This window comes from Sycon ciliatum, chromosome 10, assembly GCF_964019385.1.
Source record: "Sycon ciliatum chromosome 10, ocSycCili1.1, whole genome shotgun sequence".
In the NCBI taxonomy this organism is placed as follows: Eukaryota; Metazoa; Porifera; class Calcarea; order Leucosolenida; family Sycettidae; genus Sycon; species Sycon ciliatum.
Window position 1 is genome coordinate 20,024,904 of NC_088652.1, and position 13,153 is coordinate 20,038,056.

Here is a 13,153-nt window from a genome sequence, read left to right on the forward strand (position 1 = left end):
AAATCTAAACTTACACAAACCTCAATTCGTGTGTTCCTTGGTGTATCGAGGCATTCGCGATCGAATTTCTCATGAGCAACAATGTCATCATACTCATGGGCGCAATCGCCGAAGGGCGAGTTTTTCGACAAATAATTAATTCCTGGATCTCCTTCAAGACTTAGAGTCCTTGAAAGAAGATAAGTTTTGCCACGACCAAAATGGCTGTGGCACGCACGAGGCAGTAGGCAGACACGTGAGCTCCCACTGCACTGTTATTTGCAACCCACCATGGAAAACATGTACCATGATGCATGGTATACCATGGGAAGAAACGCGTCTTTTCGCTCCTACAATTTGTGTAGTCTCGCACCTTCACACTACATGCTGCAACTACACGTAGATCTACTTTATGTTAGTGAAAAGTAGTGGTGCATGTTGGAACGTTTACCACCGTATCGTGGGCAACTAACGATAGTAACGTGTTGTTACTTCGAAGTCATATGCAGATCTGCATGCAACCGGCAGTACTGCCATATCGGTGGTGGTGTAACGACTTTTACGTTACGGCCGTTATTACTAATCTATCTTCATTCAGGCTAGCTTAGCTGGGACAGTCGGCGGCAAAAAATTGACCCATGAAATCATTTGAACGATTTCCTTAGGTATTTTTTATAATTGTTTTGTTAGGATTTTATTCACTGTGTGCATCTACTCAATCTCCGTTCGACCATGATTCAGTGCTCACATTCTAATCTCTCCTTCTTCGAGTGTTTGCAATGTCTCACAATGTTAGGGTACCGGGTAGTACTGGCGTGGTGATGCCGCCACTGATTTTCGTGACCGTGCGCTACTGGCGCGGTGATGCCGCCACTGAATTTCGTGACCGTGCGCTACGTTTTGGAAACTGAGGCTTTGTGACGAGCGAACAGCTTTTCGCTTACTAGTTCAAGCGACCGCTAACAGCTGTGAACACCAATCTTGTCAGGAGCACGGCACATCTTCCGGATAATAGTATCAGCGTTGTTATGGCCATGGCCTAACTCTCTTCACCTAGAGCTGTGGAATTCTACTCCCTCCACAGTCCCCCACCCGACGTCTAATGGCTAGTTTTGAATGTAGCTTTGGGTGGACATGCGAGTCCCTGTAACAGCAAGAGAAGTTGCTACAAACTTCACGGAACGTCTACAAGAACATTGTCATGGGTCCATGGACCAGAGCTGAACTCTGCTTGGTTACAACTGCCTCATAGCAAGCAATTTTGGAACAACAATTTCAGCCAATGGCTGCACACAGTGACAATTGGATGTAGTTCTTGTTTCTGCATGGAGTGGCTGCTGTTTGTCCATGGACTGGCTGCTGTTTGTCCATGGAATGGCTGCTGTTTGGCCACAGAATGCCTGCTATTTTGCCACGGCATGCCTGCTGCTTGGACACGGAATGCCTGACATTTGGCCGCGGAATGCCTGACGTTTGGCCTCGGAATGCCTGACCTTTGCCCACGGAAAGCCTGACGTTTGGACACAGAATGGCTGCACGGTGGTTTCGGTACGCTTGGCACGTAAATACCTGCAAACATGTACAAGTGTCTCTGCAAGGAAACGGATGGAGTTCATGTCCACGGGTCACTTTGCTAGTGACTGAAAGGAGGTCAGTACTGTATTTTCCGGGTATTTTCCGCGGTGTTAGCCGCATCGGGGTCTAAGCCGCACTTTCCTTTTCGGGCCAAAATTTGTATCTTTTTTTGACATTCGGAGTATAAGACGCACGTCAGATTTTGAATTTTTGGCCATCCAAACTTGATGGGTACTAGTGCATACGAGACATTTAGCAATGGTTAAAAAGTTGAGAAGCACTACTGAAGTTCCAGCAAATGCTTCTTAGTTTGTCCCTCATGCGGAACTGACGGCATAGAGAGATCGTACAGCTGCAATGATGGATTTCTGTGCAACCGTTGCACCATCACCTACTCATACGGTGACCATGCTGCACTAGGCAGCACCGTTCAACTGCGCAACCCACAAGCAGTCAAATAAAAGCAGTCAATATGGCCCTAAAAAGGTCTAAGGAGTGAAATATGCAGGAAATATGCAGTAATATTTGACTGCTTAGGTATAGCGGAAATCAATGGGAGTCAATACTACAGTGCTGGAAACTGAAATCCGACCCGTGAGCGGTGCGGTGCGCTCACATCGCAAACACCCAACACGGGATAGTAAAACTACGAAATTGAGACCGCTAGAATGCGAACGCATCGCTAAGGGGTCGGATTTCAGTTGCCAGCACTGTAAGAAAGTGATAAACATGCATATTGTTCATGGCACGCTGTATCACTGGTTGATCCATGGCCAGCATTTGGAGTCTAAGCTGCAGGGGCAATTTTTGAGTTATTTTCGGCGTTAAAAAAAGTGCGGCTAACACCCCGGAAAATACGGTCATGATGTGCTAGTAGCTACGTGGGTCGCACCTAACTCTAAACGCTCACGACTCCACAGAAGCGGGAACAAGACCTGCGATTTTGTTCCTGAAAACACCAGTGCAAAGCAATCAGTGGCCAAGAACATTAGCAAAAGAACACCAAACTTGCACATGGGCTTGGTTACAAGACCGGGGGGGGGGGGGGATGTGGGTTTATCTCCGTGATGAGGGGGAGATGTGGCTTGCACCCCGTGTAGAGGGGGGGGGAGAGATGCGGTTTGCACTCCGTTAAAAAGCGGGGAGATGTGGATTGCATTCTGTGGAGAGGGAGAGGAAAATATGGCTTTCATTCCATAAAGAGGGGGGGGGGAGGGAGAGACATGCGGGTTGCACTCCGTAAAGAAGGGGGGGGGTCGCGGGGTAAAGCAGTGACGTCAGACTTCGACGCCTCTTGGCTTGCACCCCATAAGGGGGGGGGGGGCGGGCTGCGGCTTCCACCCTGTAAAATATAGTGCTCTTCAGTGTCCTTGGTCTTTCTTCTACTTGGTTATACTTCCTTTCAGAAGATCTACCGGCATACTTCTGGAAACGTTCTCCTCACCTCCAGAAGCGCCGTTCATATCAATATTCACAGCCATACTTGTTCCTGTGTTGCCAGCTGCTACATTCTGTGATCCAATGGACATTCTACCAAGTGAGTAACTGCGCTCCGAAAGAGATTTTGAATTGTTCAAAGTTCTACTATCGTTTTTTTTTAAATCCACTACAATGGAGCATCTCTGGAAGCTGATCCGGATTTTTGATATACAAACTTGAACTTGCATATTTTCAAGACCTTTGACATCCTTTCAAATGTGTGTGCATGTGTGTTTGGGGAGGGGGGTGGGTGCCGTGTGCGTTTGGTGTGTTCAGTGTGTGTATCCACTCTAGATTAGCAACCCGCTCTAATATGAAGTGTTACTTCACTGGGGCAGGACAAAATGCAGTTTTTCTGCACCTTGTCCTCACCCACTGACTGTATGTGTTTGGGGTGTGCATCCACTCTAATTCCTTTGAATGATTCCATGCCATTTCGGCGCCGTCAAGTTCAGCGCCAACCAGGTGTGCGCGACTGTTTATGTTCGCCGTGAACATGTTCAAACATAAACGCCGACCTCAGCACCACAGATCTAAGCGCCAATTTACTATACAATGTATGTATGAACATCGCCTGTTGTGACTATGACTGTACAAGTATTGACTTTGCGCTGTACTGTATCACGCTGTACTTTATCGCGCCGAACTGTACTGCGCTGTACTTTATCGTGCTGTACTTTATCGCGCTGTACTTTATCGCGCTGTACTTTATCACGCTGTACTGTACTGCGCTGTACTTTATCGCGCTGTACTGTATCACGCTGTACTGTACTGCGCTGTACCTGATCGCGCTGACCTTTTTCGCGCTGTACATTACCATGCCTTACTTTTTGCGCTGTAAATAATAATTATCGCGCCTTACTTTTTCGCGCTGAGTTGCTGGTGCTGTACTTTACCGCACTGATAGTCATGACGCTGATAATGGCGCTGTGAAATCAGGCACTGAAGTGCTGGCGCTGAAATGCATCGTGCTGAAATGGTCGCGCTAAGGGCCGGGTTCCACTGCGGCTCCGCTGCTCGTCTTTCGCGGCTTGAAACGTCATCATTACCATAGTGACCGCGGCTCGAGCTGGAGCAGCGAGTCCGCGGCTAACCGCGAGCTTTTGCTACGATTCTTGACCAAAAACTGCGAGCCGCAGTCGCGGCTCGACCTGTTTCCCGTACTTTGCATTGTTTTGTACGCCAGAATTTTAAAATTCAAATTTTAATTCGTAGCGCAGGCCAGAACACGAGGATTTTTTGGATTTCGCGCGCGCGCGCGCAGGCGGGTGAAACGTCATCAAAAGTGTGGAGCACGACCGCGGTACCGCAAATGGCGAGTGTCAGTGGAACCGCGCTGCTCCGCTGCATGCAGCCAAGTGCCACGGAGCAGCGGAGCCGCAGTGGAACCCGACCCTTAAGTGGCAAGTCACCCTTTGAATTTCTCTCCCCTCTCTCAGGGAGACTCATGTGACCAGTTTCTGGCAGTGACTAAGTACAAATGGGGGGGGGGGTGGATTGCTCTCCGTAAAGAGGGGGAGATGCGGCTTGCACTCCGTAAAGAGGGGGGAGATGCGGCTTGCACTCTGTAAAGAGGGGGGGGGGGGAGGGGAGATGCGGTTTGCACTCTGTAAAGAGGGGGGGGGGGGGAATGTGGCTTTCATTCCGTAAAGAGAGGGGGGAGAGATGCGTCTTGCACTCCGTAAAGAGGGGGCTGGAGGGGTGCGCGGTTGCAGCTCGGGGTGAGGCAGTGACGTCATGACTTTGACGGCCTCTTGGCTTGCACCCCATGAAGAGGGGGGGGGGGGGTTATGCGGCTTGCACCCTGTAAAATATAATGCCCTTCAGTGTCCTTGGTCTTTCTTCTACTTGGTTATACTTCCTTTCAGAAGATCTACCGGCATACTTCTGGAAACTTTCTCCTCACCTCCAGAAGCGCCGTTCATTTCAATATTCACAGGGCCATACTTGTTCCTGTGTTGCCAGCTGCTACATTCTGTGATCCAATGGACATTCTACCAAGTGAGTAACTGCTGCTCCGAAAGAGATTTCGAATTGTTCAAAGTTCTACTATCGTTTTTTTTTAAATACACTACAATGGAGCATCTCTGGAAGCTGATTCGGATTTTTGATGCACGAATTTGAACTTGCATACTTTCAAGACCTTTGATATCCTCATCTCAAATGCATGCACACACGTGTGTGTTTGGTAAGGGGGGGGGGGGTGCTGTATGTGTTTGGTGTGTGTATCCACTCTAGATTAGCAACCCGCTCTGATAAGAAGTGTTATTTCACTGGGGCAGGACAGAATGCAGTTTTTCTGCACCTTGTCCTCACCCGCTTTACAGTGTGGTGAGTCCGTATGTGCGACCATTCCCAAATGAATATGAAACAAGGATGTTGAGCCAATAATAATAATAATAACAATAACTAACTTGTAGCTTCGTAACTTGTGGTTCCTTGGTCTTTCTCTTTTGTATAAATTAAACCTTGGCTCTCCATCTGAGTAAATAATAATAATAATAAATTTTTTGAAAGGATTGGGAGAACTTCAAATTCAAAGGATCAGTTGGGGAAGTGAACTGCCTGAAAAGAGAAAAAAATCGCCAGACCTACCAGGACTCTAACCCGGGACCTTGCTTGTCATGAGCGATGCTCTAACCACTGAGCTTTGGGACCAGGCTGAACCTAGAAGGCGCTGACAAGTTTTTCACTCCAAAGGCAGCTCACAACACGTGAAACTGACCGTGGTTGGTCCCCTGGGGGAGGGAGAAAGACCTAAGTGCCATCAGTATGTGTGGCACGTGTTGTGAGCTGCCTTTGGAGTGAAAACTTGTCGGCGCCTTCTAGGTTCAGCCTGGTCCCATAGCTCAGTGGTTAGAGCATTGCTCATGACAAGCAAGGTCCCGGGTTCGAGTCCTGGTGGGTCTGGCGATTTTTTCTCTTTTCAGGCGGTTCACTTCCCCAACTGATCCTTTGAATAATAAAATAATATTAGTTACTGTAAGACATGTATATATAACGAGGAAGCAAATCTAACGTTTTAACGGATGACATTTCTTCGTTATAATAAGATCCGTTGAGGCCGTACTGCTTCATATATGCTGTGTGTGGATATGGCAGAATACTGCAAGATCGTTAACGTATCTTCTCGTTAACCTATGAATTTTGGACAATCGTTAAATTTGCGACTCGTTATAATAACATGTCTTACAGTACTCTTTTAACTAGTATCCATCTATTCCTTTCCTTTCTCTATTCCCAAGTCAACCCAGTGTTTCGAAGAGGGAGTCACCCGTTGTTCAATGACCAATGGAGCCATCTTTCCAATCCTAGATTTTTCCTTTGAATGATTCTATGCCATTTCGGCGCCGTCAAGTTCAGCGCCAACCATGTGAGCGCGACCGTTTCTGTTCGCCGTGAACATAAACGCCAAATTTTACAGCGCGACATATTTCAGTGCTGTATACTTCAGGGCCAGCAGACTAGCGCCGAATATCATATCTCAGCGCCATATATTTCAACGCCAAATATGTCAGCGCGACATGTCTCAGCGCCACAAATCTAAGCGCTATGTTTCTCAGCACAAATTTATTATGCAATGTATGTATGAACATCGCCTGTTGTGACTATTACCAAGAGTACATAACCCCAAGAGTGTGCAACTGCCTGCACAACCTCTATGCTGTGCTGCGACGGCAGAACTTCACATCACGTGACATGGTTCAAAAGGTTATGCTGGCAAACAGTGCAAAGTGACCACAAGAGAGTTGTACCCAAAGCTGGGCTGCGTACAACCCAGTATCTATCATGCACAGAGTGCACGGGTTCATCACGTGATGTGAAGTTCTGCCGTCGCAGACCCCATAGCTGGAGTTGCACACTCTTGGGGTTATGTACTCTTGCTATTACTGCACAAGTATTGACTTTGCGCTGTACTGTATCGTGCTATTCTGTATCACGCTGTACTTTATCACGCTGTGCTTTATCGCGCTGTACTGTATCGCGCTGTACTTGATCGCTCTAAACCTTTTCGCGCTGTAAATTACCACGCCTTACGTGTTCCGGCTGAGTTGCTGGCGCTGTACTTTACCGCGCTGATAGTCATGGCGCTGAAGAAGCTGGGGCTGTGAAATCAGGCACTGAAGTGCTGGCGCTGAAATGCACCGCGCTGAAAATGTCGCGCCGAAGTGGCAAGTCACCCTTTAAATTTCTCTCCCCTCTCTCAGGGAGACCCATGTGACCATGTGACCGGTTTCTGGCAGTGAAGCTTAGTTTACATTGGACGGAACGCTGACGGTACGGGATGTAAGGGCCTGTCTGGAATGCTAGACCGAGCTGTAAAATCTTGTATGATTCGTACCACACGACCTGCTGCAGTTGTTGAGTCGTTCAACAGGGAACGGCACGAGTCATAAGGCACGGTCCGTGACGGGGTGACTTTCGGACCTAATTTCTCGTTTCTCGGGACTTCTTTTCAATTATTTCTCCTTGAAAGAAGCGGAATCAAGTCCACGATACCAGTTTTTCATGAAGACCAAAAAATTCGCCTTGAAAGTTGTGGCATCCAAATAATAGCCCCAGGAAATGATAGAATAGTTCATCTGTCATGCTCCTTAACTATCCCTAAATACAATAAATGACATGAGATCTTATCTTGCTAAAATTCAACTCAAGTCGTGCTGGCCATTCTGTGAGTTATCATGGGAAGCGCAGTGTTCGAAATGTTAAACATTTCCAATTAAGAATTAGGAGTAGTCGGCGCACTACGCCGTCTCCTGTTCACACTCAAATTGCAGCCGTTTTGTATGCTTGCGTCCCCGTTTACGGTATGAAAAGTTGAATCGATCCAACTCTTCCCCTCGCTTCCCGATCTGTACGGTACTACGGTTGTGTTCCCGTTCCTGGTGTTCATATTGGACGCCGTTAGACCGTCCCGTCGCTTCCCGTTGATTATTACATCGCGTCCCGTCACGCCCCGTAGAATGTGAACTAGACTTGACTAAGTACAAATGGACGGAGGGAGGGGGGGGGGGGGTGGAGTACTCTCCGTAGAGAGAGAGAGGGGGGGGGGGGCGGCTTGCACTCCGTAAAGAGGGGGGGGGGGGATGCGGTGTTGCAGCTCGGGGTGAAGCAGTGACATCAGACTTCGACGGCTTCTTGGCTTACACCCCATAAAGAGTTGGGGGGGGGGGGGGGCTGCGGCTTGCACCCTGTAAAACACAGTGCTCTTCAGTGTCCTGGGTCTTTCTTCTGCTTGGTTATACTTCCTTTCAGAAGATCTACCGGCATACCTCTGGAAACTTTCTCCTCATCTCCAGAAGCGCCGTTCATTTCAATATTCACAGCCATACTTGTTCCTGTATTGCCAGCTGCTACATTCTGGGATCCAATGGAAATTCTACCAAGTGAGTATCCGCTGGTCTGAAAGAGATTTCGAATAGTTCAAAGTTCTGCTACAGTTTTTTTCTAATCCACTACAAATGAGCATCTCTGGAAGCTGATCCGGATTTTTGATATACGAATTTGAACTTGCAACTTTTCAAGACCTTTGATATCCTCTCAAATGTCTGCACACACGAGGGGGGGGGGTGTTGTATGTGTTTGGTGTGTGTATCCACTCTAGATTAGCAACCCGCTCTAATATGAAGGGTTTCTTCACTGGGGCAGGACAGAATGCAGTTTTTCTGCACCTTGTCCTCACCCACTGACTGCAGTGTGGTGAGCCCATATGTGCGATCATTCCCAAGTCAATATGAAACAAGGATGTTGAGCCAATAATAATATAATAATAGTTGCTCTTAACTAGTATCCATCTATTGCTTTCCTTTCTGTATTCCCAAGTCAACCCAGTGTTTCGTAGAGGGGATCACCCGTTGTTCAATGACCAATCGAGCCATCTTTCCAATCCTAGATAATTCCTTTAAATGATTCCATGCCATTTCGGCACAGTCAAGTTCAGCGTCAACCAGGTGAGCGCGACCGTTTATGTTCGCCGTGAACTTAAACGCTGAAGGTTACAGCACGACATATTTCAGTGCTGTGTACTTCAGGGCCAGCAGACTAGCGCCACATAAATCAGCGCCATATATTTCAGCGCCAAATGTGTCAACGCGACAGATCTCAGCACCACAGATCTAAGCGCCATGTTTCTCAGCGCCAATTTATTATAATGACTGTGTGTATGAACATCGCCTGTTGTGACTATTACTGTACAAGTATTGACTTTCCGCTGTACTGTATCACGCTGTACTTTATCACGCTGTACTTTATCACGCTGTACTTTATTGCGCTGAACCTGATCGCGCCGTACTTGATCGCGCCGTACTTGATCGCGCCGTACTTGATCGCGCCGTACTTGATCGCGCCGTACTTGATCGCGCCGTACTTGATCGCGCCGTACTTGATCGCGCCGTACTTGATCGCGCCGTACTTGATCGCGCCGTACTTGATCGCGCCGTACTTGATCGCGCCGTACTTGATCGCGCCGTACTTGATCGCGCCGTACTTGATCGCGCCGTACTTGATCGCGCCGTACTTGATCGCGCCGTACTTGATCGCGCCGTACTTGATCGCGCTGACCTTTTTCGCGCTGTAAATTATCGTGCCTTCCTTTTTCGCGCTGAGTTGCTGGCGCTGTACTTTACCGCGCTGATAGTCATGGCGCTGTGAAATCAGGCACTGAAGTGCTGGCGCTGAAATGCATCGCGCTGAAACGGTCGCGCTGAAATGGTCTCGCTGAAGTGGCAAGTCACCCTTTGAATTTCTCTCCCCTCTCTCAAGGAGACCCGTGTGACCAGTTTCTGGCAGTGTCTAAGTACAAATGGGGGGGGGGGGGGTACTCTCCGTAAAGAGGGGGGGGGGGGGGTACTCTCCGTAAAGAGGGGGAGATTCAGCTTGCACTCCGTAGAGAGGCGGGGGAGATGCGGTTTGCACTCAGTAAAAAGGCGGGGATATGTGGATTGCACTCTGTAAAGAGGGGGGGGGGGGGGGAGATGTCGCTTTCATTCCGTAAAGAGGAGGGGTGGGGGAGGGGGGTGGATGCAGGGTTGCAGCTCGGGGTGAAGCAGTGACGTCAGACTTCGACGGCCTCTTGGCTAACACACCATAAAGAGGCAGGGGAGGGGGGGGGGGGGGTGGGAGGCTGCCGCTTGCACCCTGTAAAAATACAGTGCTTTTCAGTGTCCTTGGTCTTTCTTCTGCTTGGTTATACTTCCTTTCAGAAGATCTACCGGCATACCTCTAGAAACGTTCTCCTCACCTCCAGAAGCGCCGTTCATATCAATATTCGCAGCCATCCTTGTTCCTGTATTGCCAGCTGCTAAGTTCTGTGTAAAGAGAGGGGGGGGGGAGAGATCCGGCTTGCACTCCGTAGGGGGGGGGGGGGGGGAGGGGGGAGAGATCCGGCTTGCACTCCGTAAAGGGGGGGGGGGGAGATGCAGCTTGCACTCCGTAAAGAGAGGGGGGGGGGGGGGAGATGCATACTGTACATGTATGATAATCAAGACTCACTCTTGATTCAAAATGTACTCACTCTTGATTGAAGAGTGAGTACATTTTCCGAGAGACTGACATGAGTGTGCAACTGCGTGTACAATCTTTATTCAGTGCTGTGATGACGGTAGAGTTTCATATCACATCAGTAGGTTCAGCTTCAGTAGCTATATAGGTTATGTGGGAAAGCAGTGCAGAATGACCACCAGAGAGTTGTACCCGAAGTAGGGTGGCATACAACCCTGGAGCTGTTCAAAGGGTGCAAATAGTGTGTCCGGGTTTTGGTCACGTGACGTGATGCTCTGCTGTTGTAGACCTCGTAGACTGGAGTTGCACAATCTGGGCTGTTATGTACTCTTCATGATAATAATTATGGTGTTGGCTCGTCAACCTCAGGACGCATGAATCTATCGTCCGTTGCTCGACTTCAATTACCTTATGCAAGATGTAGAAGATCTTTGCATTTTTATCTGTCCATGCATGTTCGATCAATGAGCCGAATGGCCACAAAATTCTGAGGTCCTCGGAAACAATCCGCCATGGACCACGAGAACACTGACTTGCATTCTTCGTTAGGCCGGGCCGTCTATAATAATCTCTCCGTTATACAAAACGGAAATGTTTCATTTATGCGTGGGTGTGTTGGGGAGAGTTTTGTTTTGAAAAATATTGGTAGTCGAAACATCAATCCATTCTAGCTGTCAAGTCGATACAATTTTCGTTGGGGGGGGGGGGGGGGGATGGTCGTAACTAAACCTTTTCGTTCTGTGAAAATCATCGATAATGCCGGATGGCTGCATTGGACTATGCACTCTTGATGGTACAGAATGATTTGAGGTTGTAACTTGTAGGCTAGATTTGACTGTCCTTGAACAAGTAGCTTGATTACACTGAAACATCATTAGAGAGATTATGATGCTTTCGTTGTGAACGCGTGTAGCTGCATTTGCACGTCAACACGTCACCCACGTTGCGCGTGTTGTGTTAGAATACACTCGGCGTGTATGTGAACTTGCACCTCTGCATACTCATGGGGACAGAACACACTACTCTATGTGCTTGCATTCATTTTCCAGCTATTGTTGAGTCTCGACAAGCAACATGTGCGCAACACAGGGAAATGCTCCACAAAGTACTGAATACACTCAGGCGTATGTGTGTGTGTATGTGTGTGTGTGTGTGTGTGTGTGTGTGTGTGTGTGTGTGTGTGTGTGTGTATGTGTGTGTGTATGTGTGTGTGTGTGTGTGTGTGTGTGTGTGTGCGTGTGTGTGTGTGTGTGTGTATGTGTGTGCGTGCGTGTGTGGACTGCCGGTCATGATTTGTCTGGCTGGACCTTGGAGGGTTTCACCCACACAATGTCGTATGGCATGGCCATTCGGTGTGCATGTGATGCGCATCCTAATCTCTTTATTGTGTGTGTCTATGTGTGTGTGTGCGTGTGCGTGTGTGCATGAATGTGTGTGTGTGTGCAGATTGGCCAGGTTCACCGGCAGTGTTTTCGTGAAGTCCTGAAAAGAGGTCTTGTTCGCAGACAAGGGCACACAGCCTTGTCATGGACTTGGGGCGTCAATGGCTGCATATGGCAACTGCTAGTTTGTCTGAAAACTACATCTCACAACCTCAGTGGATCCAGCTTGCCCAGTATTGGAGAGACTCTGATGATCTTAGCCATCCGAAACCACCAAGCCAACTGAAGTTGAGAGTATTATGTTGTCTGAACCTGTCATCGTAAGTTCCGGGTCAACTGTGCAGCTGCGTGAAATCATACCCTGCTGCAGCTGTTCACTTCATGTACAGCTCCAGTGATGTTTACATTATAGCTCTTAAAGTGGCTATGTAGCACTTTCTGCAATGCTTACATGTTGTACTTGTAACACTGCTGCTGCTGCTGCTGCATGTTGTACTGAGCGGACGTATGCACTGGTACATCAATACTGTGTTACTTGCTATACTGGAAGTGCAGTGGTGCCAACCTATCATGAATATTCAGTGATTGGCATACTGTGGCACTGCCCTTGCCATCACTTCTCTAGCCACTAGTGACTTGAAGTGCAACGGTGCGGTCATTGCGCTTGTACAGTCCATTTCAAAACTATAGACGCGTAGGGGTTTTGAAATATTTCAAATTTGGCTGGACCTTTTTGAGAATAGTTTTCGGAATATTGCTCAGGATCGCTCCACAATTACTCTCATATAGTTTCTAAACGATTGGATAACAGACGCCCAATTTCGAAAATTGGTATAGATGCTGACATAACGGTTTTTGCCTAGGTACGCGTCTATAGTTTTGAAATGGACTGTAGTATCGCACTGGTGTTGTTCTTCTCCCCCCCCCCCCCCGTCTGTCTGTCTGTCTCTCTCTCTCTCTTCTTGATGGATCGAGTGTGTGCAGCTGTGATTCTGTTCTTGCTTTGTTTATACCGTCATGATTGTGTTCTTTCTGTGTGTTTGCCTGCAGTCCCTGCCGTTCTTGTGTTCTGTGTGCGTATGGTGATGGGTGTGTCATCAGCTAATGCATGGCTGACTAGCTACACTCCCCAGCATGCACTCTCTCATACTTGACTCTAAGGCAAAGTGACTGAGTAGCCATGGTAGCTGCTATCTTGTTAGACTGTGTGCTAGTACTTGTGTTCTTGGCATGATAGG

General features: G+C 48.2%; 2 long non-coding RNA genes across 3 annotated transcripts in view; one reads left to right on the forward strand and one right to left on the reverse strand.

Annotated features, from left to right (window-relative positions):
• Nucleotides 1–13,153, reverse strand: part of LOC135826416 (uncharacterized) — a 131,179-nt gene that overhangs the window by 37,423 nt on the left and 80,603 nt on the right. The window lies entirely within an intron of this gene.
• Nucleotides 509–13,093, forward strand: LOC135826418 (uncharacterized). Its single transcript, XR_010555290.1, has 6 exons — nucleotides 509–1,629; nucleotides 2,961–3,091; nucleotides 4,902–5,034; nucleotides 8,290–8,420; nucleotides 11,980–12,235; nucleotides 12,966–13,093. It is a non-coding gene; the product is annotated as an uncharacterized LOC135826418 (long non-coding RNA).